This window comes from Canis lupus, chromosome 11 (assembly GCF_003254725.2).
Source record: "Canis lupus dingo isolate Sandy chromosome 11, ASM325472v2, whole genome shotgun sequence".
NCBI lineage: Eukaryota > Metazoa > Chordata > Mammalia > Carnivora > Canidae > Canis > Canis lupus.
Genome location: NC_064253.1, coordinates 18,472,668 through 18,485,992, shown reverse-complemented (window position 1 = coordinate 18,485,992; position 13,325 = coordinate 18,472,668). Strand labels below are relative to the sequence as shown.

At 36.5% G+C, this 13,325-nt stretch overlaps 1 pseudogene; it reads right to left on the bottom strand.

The window, feature by feature from the left end:
* Positions 1–2,312: 2,312 nt before the first annotated feature.
* LOC112650334 (developmentally-regulated GTP-binding protein 1-like) lies at positions 2,313–11,943 on the bottom strand (annotated as a pseudogene).
* Positions 11,944–13,325: the final 1,382 nt, after the last annotated feature.

Genomic DNA, 13,325 nt, shown 5'->3' with positions numbered 1-13,325 from the left:
ACTATCATAATCTCAGTCACTGTCATCCCAAGGGCACCAAAGGATATCACAGGTTTGTCTTCAAACTGGCTATGAAACCTCACACCATTTATATCTGCTTTAGACATCTTGCTCTTAGGATATCCTGAATTTCATCATTTCTGGAAACTGAACATCAAGGAAGTCTGTTAGTGTGCTTTAGCAACCAAGGATTTCAACTGTTACTGCTAGATTTTATTGAAGGCCAAAAATTTTAAGTGCCCAGGGCCAAGCTTCCAGAAAATAGAGTTTTCATTCTGTGTAGCAGCTAAACAATTTACTTTTTAAGGATACTTCGGTTGCTTGGAAACACCTTTTGTTTCCCAAGCCCATACTAACCTTAGATAGGCACAATTTAAGTCATGAAGTTGCAACAAGTAGAAGCCTAGGACCCTAAGGAATCTAAGTCATATACTTTTATTGATGCATTCATTCATTCAGCTGTCATTATTGAGTACTTACAATGAGCTAGGCATTCTGTGCTCTTTGTCCACCTGCCCCAGGTTCGATTGAATATCTACACAGGGAATTCCTCCAAGGTTAGGAGCAGAGTCTGTCCTCTTTTATATTTGTTGCAGTGTTTTCATTCCTGTAAGTGAAAAAAATACCGCCAGTTCCAAAGTTTTCTGTTTCTGCTAGGAAGCCCAGTAAACTGTAAGAGACAAATATGAGGCTCATATGCTACCTCAACATCCAGACATTCTCTAGGTAAGCATAAATATGAAGTAATCCTCTGCCCCTAGCTATTCTACTGTAAACTTGTAACTGTAATATGAGATTGGCATACAGATATCATTTTTCTTTTTTGCCACCATATATTTTGGAATATTTCTTTTTTGACCAACAAGCTGATTGTTATGTTTGTGAAACTATAAAATAATTCTTCTCAAAACTATTATGAAGAAAGTGAAAAGTCAACCCACAGTATAGTAGAAAATATCTGCAAATCATATATCTGATAAGAGACTTATAAACAAAATATATAAAGGACTTTTACAACTCAATAATCAAAAGATCAGGAAGGTTTTTTTTTCTAAAGATTTTATTTACTTTTTAGAAGGAGAGAGAGAGAGAGAGAGAGAGAGAGAGAGACAGTGACAGAGATTGTGAGAGAAAGCACCAGCAAGGAGGAGAGGAAGAAGCAGACCCCCCACTGAGCAGGGAGCCTGATGTGGGGCTCGATCCCAGGACTTCAGAATCATGACTTGAGCCAAAGGCAGATGCTTAACTGACTGAACCACCCAGGCACCCTGAAGCAAAAAGTTCTTAATGGTCCAACAATTTTAATAAGGACTTCTCCAAAAAGGAAACATAAGTGGCCAGTAAGTATATGAAAAGATGCTCGATATCATTTGCCATTAGGAAATGCAAAGCAAAACTACAATAGGATACTTCACATCTGCTACGATGATAATAATCAAAATGACAAACAATAACAAGTGTCAGCAAAGATATGGAGAAACTGGAACCATTATAAATTGCTGGTAGTAATGTAAAATGTTATAGCTTCTGTGGAAAGTAGCTTGAATACTCCTCAAAAAGTTAAACATGGAGCTCTTATATGATCCAACAATTCCGCTCCTATGTATACACCAAAGAGAAATGTAAACATATGTCCATGCAAAAACTTGTACCTGAACACTCATAGTATTATTCATAATAGCCAAAAAAGTAGAAAAATGCCTAGTGGCCAACAACTTATGTATGAATAAGTGAATATTATTTAGCAATAAAAGGAATGAATATATGCTAAACATGAATAAACCTTGAAAACATTATGTTAAGTGAAAAAAAAAAAGATTAAAAAGACCATAAGACCATAAACTGTAAGATTCCACTGTTGTGAAATGTCTAGCATAGGTAAACCAATATAGACAAAAAGTTGATTAGTGATTGCTTAGAGGTGGGTGGGGGAAAATAAGGAATAATAGCCAATGGTTTCTTTGGCAGGAGATGAAGACATTTTATGACTTATGATAATTGTACAACCCTATGAATGTACATTGAATTAGATGCTTAAAATGATGAATTTTATGGTATGTAAATTATATCTCAATAAAGCTTCTCCCCCCCCCCCCCCCCAATAGCTGGCTGGCTTACCAGGTCCTTTATGCAGTTGAATTTATAAGGTGACACCAAGGTAAGACAAGTAAAGTTCCAGTTTGACGGCCTCCATCTCCCTTTCCTGAATCCTGATCCACTGGCTACCAAAGCCGGAAGGGGTTTGGGATAAGGTGCTTGGTCACGGGAAAAGCTGCTATGGTTGGCCCAGCAGGTGGGCAGAAGGGAAGGTTTCACTTCTTCACAATCTGAATTACATCCTTGTCCTCCAATGTATGGTCTTTACCACTTTTTGAGGATTATGTTTCACAGACATACCCCAGACCAGAGCGTATTTAAATTCTTTGATAAGATTTTTGTGATTTTTCATGCAGAAATCCTCCACTGTAGTAGGGGATAATTGGGCAACTGGCCTTTGGGTTTGGTGTAAATCCTCACTAGTTTCAGATAGTATTAGATCTTTTCCAATAGGTCATCAAAATTCCCGTGGTGATGGGCAGAAATAGGTACACAGTGAGGCACCTTATAGATGATATCCAATTCCTCAATGGAGATCTCATCAATCTTATTCAACATATAGATACAAGGGATATAAACTCTGTTTCCTTCCACCATATCGATGAGGTCGTCTGCTGTGGCATCACGCAGAGTCACATCAACATTGTGAATTTTGTATTCAGCCAGAATGCTCTTCAGTCTCAGCATCCAGCTCACTCTGAGGGCAAGTGGCCGTGAGATTAATGCCTCCTTTATCCTTCTTCTTAAAGCCAACGTTGGGGGGTTTGCTGTTCAAATGAATGCCAAAGCCTTCCAGCTCATTTTCAATTATCTTTTTATGTCCCAAGGGTTTCAGGACATCCAGAACAATCAGGATCAAGTTACATGTTTGGGCCACTGCAATGACTTGATGGCCTCTACCTTTCCCATCCTTGGCACCCTCAATGATACCTGGAAGATCCAGGAGCTGGATCTTGGCATCTTTGTATCTGATGACACCAGGCACAGTGGTCAGAGTAGTGTACTCACAGGCTGCCATCTCAGAATATACACCTGCCAGGTTACTAAGTAGTGTTGACTTCCCCACTGATGGAAAACCCACAAACCCAATTTGAACAACACCTGTCTTGGCCACATCAAAACCTTCTCCTGCCCCACCACTACCACCACCTTTTGGGGTAATGAATTCTCTACAAAGTTTAGCAAGGCAAGCCGTAAACAGCCCTAGGTAGTGTGCTGTGGCCTTGTTTTTTGAGTCAGAGCCATCTCGCTTCCATCTCTGTGATCTTCGCCAAGGTACTGCTCCTGATGGTGAGTCACTGGGAGGTCGCTGGGGAGCGTAGTGGCCTCCGCACAAATTACCACCCCCAATAAAGCTATTTTTTAAAAGATTTTATTTATTTATTCCTGAGAGACACACACAGAGAGAGGCAAAGACATAGGCAGAGGGAGAAGTAGGCTCTCTGTGGGGAGCCTGATGAGGGACTCAATCCTAGGACCATGGGATCATGCATTGAGCGGAAGGCAGACGCTCAACCACTGAGCCACCCAGGTGTCCCTCAATAAAGCTATTTTTAAAAGTTAAATTATTCTATTTCCAGAAGTTAGATTATTTATAAAAGAAAACATATTTGTAAATTTTAAAGTAAACAATTTTAAATTTGACACCAGAAGCAAAGACAACAAAAGAAAAATAAATAGGTACTACTACATCAAGTTAAAAAGTTTCTGCACAGCGAGGTGCTCAGGTGACTATTGATTCCAGTATAAGTCATGATCTCAGGGTCATGAGATTAAGCCCAGTGTTGAGCCCACTTAAGATTCTCCCCACCCCACAAAAAGAGATTCTCTCTCTCTCCCTCTGCCTCTGCCCCTCTTAGATAAACAGAAGCTGAAGGAGTTCATTACCAGTGGTCTTGTCCTATAAAAATAATAAAGAGTCCTCTATATTGAAGCAAAATGATGCTAAAGAGTAAATAAAAGTCAGAAAAATATAAAGCTCCCCAATAAAAATAAATGCATGCAAAAATATAAAAAGCAGTATCATTACAATTTTGAGAGGGGGCAGAGCTGTAAAGGAGTATAGTTTTTATATATGGTTGAATTAGGTTTGTATCAGTTTAAAAGGGACTCTTTAACCTTAGCATATTATATGTGATCCTCATGGTAAAAAACAAAGAAAATGTCTACAAAATGTATACAAAAGGAAATAATATGGAATCCAAATGTGTCACTATGAAAGATCAATTAAATACAAAGAAAGACAAAAATGGAGTAAATGAAGCCCCCCCTTCTAAAAAAAAGGCATAGAGAAAATAAATAATAATGGTAATAGTAAGCTATTCCTTACCAGTAACTGCTTTAAATATAAATGGACTTACACTCTGTAATTTAAAAGATACAGATTGGTTAACTGAATTAAAAATAAAACAAAACAGGATCTGTTTCTAACTTGTGTCTGCTGCCTAAAAGACACTCATTTTAGATTTAAGGACATACTAGGTTGAAAGTGAAAGAATGGAAAAAGATATTTCATGCGAATAGTAGCCAAAAGAGAGCAAAGGTCGCTATACTAATCTCAGATAAAATAATCTTTTTTTTAAAGATTTTATTTATTTATTCATGAGAGACGAGAGAGAGAGAGAGAGAGAGAGAGAGAAGAGAGGCAGAGACACAGGCAGAGGGAGAAGCAGTCTCCATGCAGGGAGCCCGACGTGGGACTCGATCCCGGGTTTCCAGGATCACACACCCTGGGCTAAAGGTAGGTGGCACTAAACCACTGAGCCACCCGGGCTGCCCAGATAAAATAATCTTTAAGAAAAGAACTATTATAAGAGAGAAACAACATTATATAATGATAAAAGGGTCAATTTACAAAGTTGTAATAATTAAAAATACATATATATCAAACATCAAATTTCCTAGATATATGAAGCAAACATTGAAAAAACTGAAAGCAGAAATAGAAATCTTTAGAAAAATAGGACACTTCAATCCCCCACTTTTGGTAATGAATAGAGCAACCAGACAAAGGGCTAATAAGGAAATAAGAGCTTGAATAACACTACAAAACAATTAGACCTAACAGACATACACAAAACATTCTATCTAACAGCAGAATACACATTTTTCTCAAGTACACATGAAACATTTTTCCAGCAGAGATCATATGTTAGGCTGGAATGAATGAAGTGAAAATCCAGTTGGGATGGCTTCAGACAAAATTAAGGGGAATATTTGGAGAAAATGACCATAGACTCTCTTTTAAGAAAGAGATCATAGACTCTTTATTAAAAAGAGGTAGAAGGATGCCTGGATGGCTCAGCGGTTGAGTGTCTTCCTTTGGCTCGGGGCATGATCCCTGAGTCCTGGGATAGAGTCCCACATCAGGCTCCCTGCATGGAGCCTGCTTCTCCCTCTGCCTGTGTCTCTGCCTTTCTCTGTGTCTCTCATGAATAAATAAATTTAAAAAAAATTTTTTAAATAAAAAGAGGCAGAAAAAACAAGCCACAGCTAGAAGAAATACACTAGAACTAGATTCTCAGAATTCCATAATGAAATGGAGAAATTTATTTTGCATAAGGGACAACTGTGGAAAACAGATTCTTAAGAGACTAGAAGGAAGAGTTTCAAACTACATGTGTTGTGGTAACAAGTGAAAAGCAGAGAATGTGGATACAGATGCAGAAAGGATGATAATAAATCTGTTGGCCAGAAGATGAGGGAGTTCACCTTTGATATTTTCTATTTAACTTTAGATTACTAAAATGAAGTTATTAGCTAGATTGAGGGAAGAGGGAGCCTTAAACGTTTGAGCAGAGAAAATATGATGGGATTGATTAGTAGTGTTGAGTGATCACTGGTGTTCAAAAATCTGTGCTGAAACCAGTTAACAGTTTTCTGTAATTTTCTTTACATTAGTCATTAATAAGATACAGGAATGGAGAGAAAAGATTGTTGGGTTCAATCACAGGCAAAAAGTTACAAGATAAAGGAAAGAATAAGCCAGATACCAAAGCCATCGCTGATTGAAGATAGTGAACTAGAAGTCAGCAGTGAACAACAGTAAGTAGTATTAATTGGTGGCATAGACTTTTGCAATAAACTCAACTGAATGATGTTTTTGAAGCATGTAGGAGGAGAAACAGCTTGAATGTAGCAAGCAGAACTAAAGTGTACAACTACACAAACCTCATGCTCTTAAAATCCTAAGATATGAGGGAAAGGAATCCCCACTTAAGAGAGGTGAAAAGGAAGTCATATCCTCAGGAAACACTCTGGTTACGGTTAGTGCAAGAAAACCAATGTTTCACCAGGGGAAGTTGAGATAGTACAGAAATCCTGCAGATGCATGCTCAGTTGCAAGATGACTGAGGAAGACTTGGGAAAATGGGAAGTTGAAGACTGGGTTGAAGAAAGATTTGTAGAGAGCTACGCAAAAAAAAAAAAAAAAAAAGCATTTGCATGGGTATTGAGGGATAGCCTTGGATGTGTAGCTAGATGCCAATGGTTTTCCAAGTGATAATTTAAGACCAGAAAATGCTCTGTAGCAGGGTTAAAGTAGAGATTATGGAAAATATTCTAAGTAAAATGGAGGCTTAAAGATTAAATCACAGGAAGAAAAATATACCAGGGTCTCAAATGTATTGAGCTCAGTATGAATAACACATTTATATAGGGTTGTGAATGATTTATAGAGAACTACTATATTTATAAAATAAATACAGAAACTAAACAGAAAATAAAAATAGAAAGGAAAAATACTTTTCCCTTTTTTTTTCATTCTCTTGCTGTATTTTTACATGCATATTTCCACTTAGTAGTAAATTAGCCTTGTGAAGAATGTAAAGAGGATCAATATATTTCATTAGAGGGGATGTCCAGAGCTTGAAACAGATCCATTAGAAATCCCAAGGCTTATAAATATATTGGAAGAATCAACCAAGGAAAAAATGCTCTCCTGGGCTTTGTTTTGTTTTGTTTCTTCTTAAAAAGCACAAGCTTTGAGAAGCCTTAACAACCAAGTGTGAAAAATGATGTCTAGGTTAGAAAGCAGAAAATTTTTCAGCTGTATGTAGGTAGATGTACACCAAGACAAACTGCCCCTAAATAAATCAGGATTACTTTTTACAGTTATGTGTACCTGTGCAATAATTTGTTGTAGAATTTACAGTCCATAAATCCAAGGAGCTATGCCATTTATTCTATAGGAGCATTTTTATCCCTGAGAAACAAATCCAGGATTTATAAACATAAGGTAGGAAAGTATATATTCACTTAGGATATTAGAAACTTGGGAAACATTAGGTTAATCTTATAAATTATTACTGTTACAGATTTGTAGGTAATGGATAAAATCTCTAGCTCAGTTTACTCTTTAAAGATTCCTATTAATTAAACCAAAGAATGTTTATTAAATTCTACTAATAGCTAACAGTGAAAATACACTGCTTTGTCATAGTTTATTTTCTCCATTCTATCTACTCATATTATTGATACAAGGTAGTAATCAAATGCCTGTTACTCAGTATATTATGTTAGGCATAACATATAGTAGTATCTGACTGCACATGCTCAGATAATCCTATGGGGAGAAGAAAAAAAATCCAGGTAATAGTTGATTCTTTGTGCCAGGCATTCATTGTATCATTTAATCTTCACTCTATGAGGTTAATATTATTATACCATTCTTGTTGTTTTACAGATAAAGGGGAAATATTTTAAAGGAGCCTATCAAAGTTCTAGAACGTATGCTTATGCTTAATTTTATGGAAGTCAGGCAGGTAATCATGTAAACCCTTGAGAATTCCCGACTTATGCAGCACTATGCATTTGCAGAATAAATTAACTGCAAATTCTGAGGACTTCATCAGCTAGTCCTTCAATTTTTATTAAACCAAGTGTGACAATCATTGTCAGTAAAAGGTATGACCAGAAACATTCTGAATGGTTTCACAAATGAATACAGATCTAAATCAACACTGAATATTTCCTTCAAAAATTGTATCTTTTGCCCTATCCTGAAACACTCCAGATTCAGGTAATATTTAAAATAAATGATCTTCTGTGCTAATCATATAGCAAGATATTTTCCATTCTCAAGAACACTTTTTTAATTTGGAGGAATAAGGTGACTACCCCAGGAGTGGAAAATCCATTTCTATCTTTTTTATACAGCAATGTAGATTCCAAGTCACATCAGCCGTTTGACATTTGGCTTCTCAAGCACCTCCATTGTGCTAAATGCATCCTTTAACCATCAAGATATTCTGGAAGACTTAAAAAACTATTTTCCTCACTTGGCAGGATGAGCACTGGGTGTTATGCTATATGTTGGCAAATTGAACTCCAATAAAAAAATTAAAAAAAAAACTATTTTCCTATTGACATTTAACATTGTTTTGGACAGTTCTTAACAACCAAGAAACAAGTGTACTATTTATTAACTTTATTAAACCTCCTTAAAATTTATATATAAATTTAAAGAGAAAAAAGCTATGATGCTTTAGAGCTAGTTGTAATTAGAAAAAAAAAAAGCCAACTGGTTGATTTTTTAGAAAGGAAAAAAGATACAATGTACCAATTCCAGATTTTTTTTCCTGTGTTTTAAATATATTTAAGTAAGATTTCTAAAAATTACAAAGCATTTCCTTAAACTTCTAGTGTTGAAGCATTAAAATTAAAAACTTCATTTTTTACATTGTCGATTTAAATTTCTTCCATTATGAATAGAATCTTTAACGTACTTAAAATTCTAAATTTCACCAATGTTCTGGAAATCACTGAAAAAAAACTATTCTATGGAGTGGATGTGGAAGAATTCTAATGTAAGATATTCCTTTTTCAAAATTATGCCAAAATATGACTTTAGTTATACTTGGAAGGTGAAAAATGGTTGACAACTGCTTTCAAGTTTAAAATATGAGGCTTTAATTAATGTTTTAGACTATTTAACCTGTGCATTATGTCTTAATTTTAAAAAATTACACACCATTTTGAAATTTCAATAACCTTGTGAATAATAAGGTAACTTTATTGTAAGAACTTTATTTTATATCAATACACTAAACTTTTAAATAGGGGGTGTTAATAGGTTTCTTTTTACCATAGAAAGTGAAATTGATCTTAAATTTTAAATACTGATAAGCCAAGCAAATTTTAGAAAAAGAAACACAATCTGGTATAAGCCAAGTACAGAAGGCCTCCAAGATTTTGAAAAACTGTAACATTCAAAACCATCTAGGCATTACCAGTCATGATTTCATTTACAATGTATGATCTGTTGGCTATTTGTTAAATATTATTGTAAACATGATAGGACAGGTCAGAGTGTTTCACTCTGGTCACACAGGAAATGTTTTACAAAGAATGCTAAGTCAGCATTTTCATATTCATAGGTAAAGACCCTAGGAAACAGTAACATATGCACATACATTTTCAAAGAGCAAATTCAGGTCTGCCTGCAGGGTTCACTCATAGTTCCCTTAGTTTACTACCAGGTCACAGGTGTATCATTTTGAATTTGTTGGGTGGAAAATAAAGTTTGGTTATTTAAAAGTTAGAAAACTACTTTTCGACTTTTAAAATCTCCTCTTTGTCTTTTGGAGTTCAGTAAGGAGTCTTCAGAAAGCAAGAAGAGCCATTATAAAGCCAGATATGTATTATGACTTTATTCCTTAGGAATTAGTTTGAGGGTACCTAGATGGCTCAGTGGTTGAGCATCTGCCTTTAACTCAGGGTGTGATCCTGGGGTCCTGGGATCTAGTCTCCCATCCCTCTGGGGAGCCTGCTTCTCCCTCTGCCTGCATCTCCACCTCTCTCTCTGTGTCTCTCATGAATAAATAAATAAAATATTTAAAAAAAAATTAGTTTGAGTGATGTTACTGCTTTAGGATTCTTACAGACATATAACCACATTTTTTCTCTATTTTTCCACGTTATAATTTTTTCTGATTATAATCAGATGTTATAAATAGAAAATTTGGAAATTACAAAGCATAAAATATAACATTTTATAGGAAATGGAAGGAAACAAAATATAATTGATATAACATAGCCCATCACCCACTAATACAGAGATAGTGTGATTAGTGTGAAATTTTTATTTACTAAGATCCTTGTTCAGGGGCACCTGGCTGGCTCAGTTGTTTTAGCATGCAGTGCTTGATCTCAAGGTCGTGAATTCAAGCTCCATGTTGGGTGTGACTTAATTAAAAAATCCTTGTTTAAAAGTCACTGGTTTGTAGCTATAGTATTTTTCTTACCAAGGACAAACTTATTCTCCCTGTTTTTCTAGATATAATTCCAGGTGAACAGGAGAAGCTGGCAGAGTAACAGAGAAGCCCAGTCCTAGAGAAAACATGCCACTCAACATGAATCTAGTTACAGATGGGAAGTCACGATATTCAAAGAAAAATTCCATGCTTCCTTCCCAGTCTGTGAATGTATCCCAGTTATCCTGGAAAGATGTACATTCTTCAAATGATTTTCCAGTAATTTTTTTCTCTAGTAAGAAGTCTTGAGTTGAATCCCATGGGCATTTCTTTCATGATCCCTGGGTCCATATACATTCTTTCATATTTATGGAGAAATGCTGGGTACTCTGATTTTGTTACAGATTTAAATGCTTTGGATTTAATTTAAATAAAAAAATAAACACTTTGGATTTGAGATGATGCTTTACACAACTCTCCAAAATTTGACAAGAAATTTAGTATTAAAAAATGTTGTAGGAAAAGTATAGAGGAAGTTAAAGGATTACTTTTGAATACAGCAATAATTTAAGGAATAAGTTTTCTGACACTGAAGTTTCCTTTGATGAAAGTCATTGTTAACAAACAAAACCCAAGAAATCAAATGAAACAGAGTTGTCTGAGTATGTGACTGTGGCAACTTTTTTCTGACTTGTATCAACTGAAAATAAACTGGGAATAGCCTTGGAAAAGACAATAAAGTTGGAATATTTGTTTTCTTTTTTTTTAAGATTTTATTTATTCATGAGATACAGAGATAGAGATTGAGAGAGAGAGAGAGAGAGAGAGAGAAATGCAGAGACACAGGCAGAGGGAGAAGCAGGCTCCACAGAGGGAGCCCAACATGGGACTTGATCCCAGGTCTCCAGGATCAGGCCTTGGGCTGAAGGTGGCGCTAAACCGCTGAGCCACTTGGGCTGCCTGGAATATTTGTTTTCTTGAAAACAGCCTCCTCCTTTTCTCTGTCAGACTCCTATTATCATTTTAATTTCCTCACTGTAACATGAAGCAGAGGTAGTATCAGATAGACCCATTTATGTTTCTTCATTTACCATTAGTGATAATATTTTAGTGTGATTTTTCTTATTTTATATATTATATTAAATTATTCTAGAGTTTACATATTAGGTCTTATAACTCTACTTGTGGAATAAAACTTATCAAGTAATAATTTTTAATTAGCAGACAGGGAGCTATGTAAGCGAGATGGAGGGGCAAGTAGCAATTCTCAATTCATGGATGATGCGCTCACATGTGCTTTCCTAAAGACACAAATAATCAGAGTTTTCAGGATGGCTCCATTTTCTGCATGATTGAAAGGCCCATTTTAAATGATGGTGCCAGAAAACTGTTTGGGGGAACTGCTAGTGGCAGGAGCAGTATAACTTTCTACCATGTACTTCTGTGAAGATGTGGATCTCTCACCACTGTGATGCCTGCCCCCACTCCGCCCCAGGGTACCCATTCCTCCAGATCTCCAGGCTACTTTATCTTGGCATCCCCAGAGGCTGGCATGTGGAAGGCCTCCTAATAACTCTTCTTCAGATTCATATTTGATACCTTTCCAAATATCTGGGTCTGAAAATGTACTTCCTGCCTTGCCACTTGTCTCCATGCCTAAGCCTATTTATCTATAGAACTCAAAGTATTCCCTTGAATCCAGTAGAGGCATCTCTATGGCTCTTGGCTTATAATGGCATCTTTCTTCTGTACTTTTGTTGTTAAACAGAAATGGGGAGCAGTATTTAAGGTTACAAACTTAGGAGCCAGTTAGGCTAGGCATACATATAGTAAATAGCTGGTAACAAATGGTGTAGTGCTTTTATAATATCTAGCTTACACTGCACCTTGCATATGCAGAGAAAATTTACTTTATTTATTTTGCCAGAAAACATTCTGGTTCTTTATCCCCAAGTTACTGCCTTCCTGTTAATGAGGACAAACCCCAATCTATAACTAGTCCAAGCTTAGTCTAACCTATGAATTAAAAAGGACACTCTACATAGTAATGTTTAGACTCTTTTAGATTAAATTCTTGGATTCTCTGAGAAGACTCTCCACTTACACTATAAGATGGCTTCAGAGAGGTAGAGAAGAGTTCTGCTTATGAGATCCTCAGTATTCTCTGGTTTTCTGGATGAGGGTTCACCTGGATGTGCTTGCCCTGGTGAACAATCATCAATCAAGCCCAAGCTGGGCTCTCTGGTTTGGTCAGGGCCTGGTAGTCATTACCTGCCAGCCTCAGTCTCAGTTTCCAATGGAGCCACAGACTCTTCTAAAGTCTGGCTGGGGCTTCCAAGCCCTAATGTGGTCTGTCATATCACCCTCATTGCATCCCGCTCCAGGATACCACCACTCTGGTATAAGTGTTCTAGCCGTACTTTCAGCTGCTTCTATGTCACATTGGAAACAAGTGTAATAGTTCCCTCTGTCTGACCTTGCTGATCTGCTAAATTGATGTGGCTGTAACCCAGGTTGCAACAGCAGCAGCCTGTGATAGGACCTTTTGTGTCTAGGGTCTTAAAGACTGTGTGTGATGTGAAATTGTATGGGATGTGTGTGGTATGTGCATATGTGTGGTGTGAGCTGTGTGTGTGTGGCATGTGGGAATGTGAGATATAAGTCCATGTTTCTCACTCTTCTCTTTCCCTTTCTCTTCCTTTGCCAAAACCAAAAGAGTGGTCTTTCCCCACTTCCTCTGCCTTGCTTGCCTAACATATCTTCTTCTGAAACAAGAAATAAAAAAATTAAGGAATTCTGAACAATACTTTTACAATAAACTAGCTTATTTGCAAAATTCTGTTGCTGAGTGTTGGAAGCTGAATAATACCTTAGTCTTTCACTTTGTATTCCTTTCTAATAGATGCTCATCTCCATTCTGATGAATGGATGCTTCATATGGTCATGTGCTCATAAAGACAATAGAAAAAGTACATTAACAATTTTCAAAATTTTACTTCCTTTACCCTTATGATCCCAATCTTCAACGCATACTAC